The sequence below is a fragment of the Poecilia reticulata genome, linkage group LG17 (genome assembly GCF_000633615.1).
Source record: "Poecilia reticulata strain Guanapo linkage group LG17, Guppy_female_1.0+MT, whole genome shotgun sequence".
Classification (NCBI taxonomy): Eukaryota; Metazoa; Chordata; class Actinopteri; order Cyprinodontiformes; family Poeciliidae; genus Poecilia; species Poecilia reticulata.
In genome coordinates this window covers 17,353,651-17,354,266 of record NC_024347.1, presented here as the reverse complement: position 1 = coordinate 17,354,266, position 616 = coordinate 17,353,651, and positions in this window count along the sequence as shown.

Sequence of the window (616 nt, the reverse complement as noted above, 5' to 3'; positions counted from 1 at the left end):
TCTACCAGAGGCCTGGGAGCTTGAGGGTTCTGCGCAGTATCTATCTATCTATCTATATATATATATTATATATTTTTTTCTTTTTTTTTTCTTTTTAGAAATTGTCAGATTTTCGGTGGAAATTTACTTTTTCTTTTTTACAATGGCCCTACCACATCATTGCATCATTGTAGACAGACATGTGCTTCCATAACTTCTGGCTCTGTAAGTGACAAGAGTTTTAATCTACAAAGAACTATGCCTACATTTTTTGAAAAGCATCCATTTATGCTGGATTTATATCTCATTAAAACAGAATAAAATCCTGGAAATTGTTTATAAAACTTGCATATGGTAAACATATCTCTGCTTGGTTAAACACTAACCCACACAATAAAACTTCAAGCTCAAGTCCTTTAAAACAAATTAATTTATTCACAGATGTCTACATTGAAGAAAAACAATTCATTAATGTTTTACTTCTTTGGCAACAATAGTTGAATAAACATAGAATATCCCAGCACCAACAAGTGCTGTAAGGTTTCAAGTGCACAGCCCTTTCTTCATATTATACACAATACATTTTACACAGAAGTAACAGTAATAATCTGAAAAAATACTTTCAATCAAAAAAGTA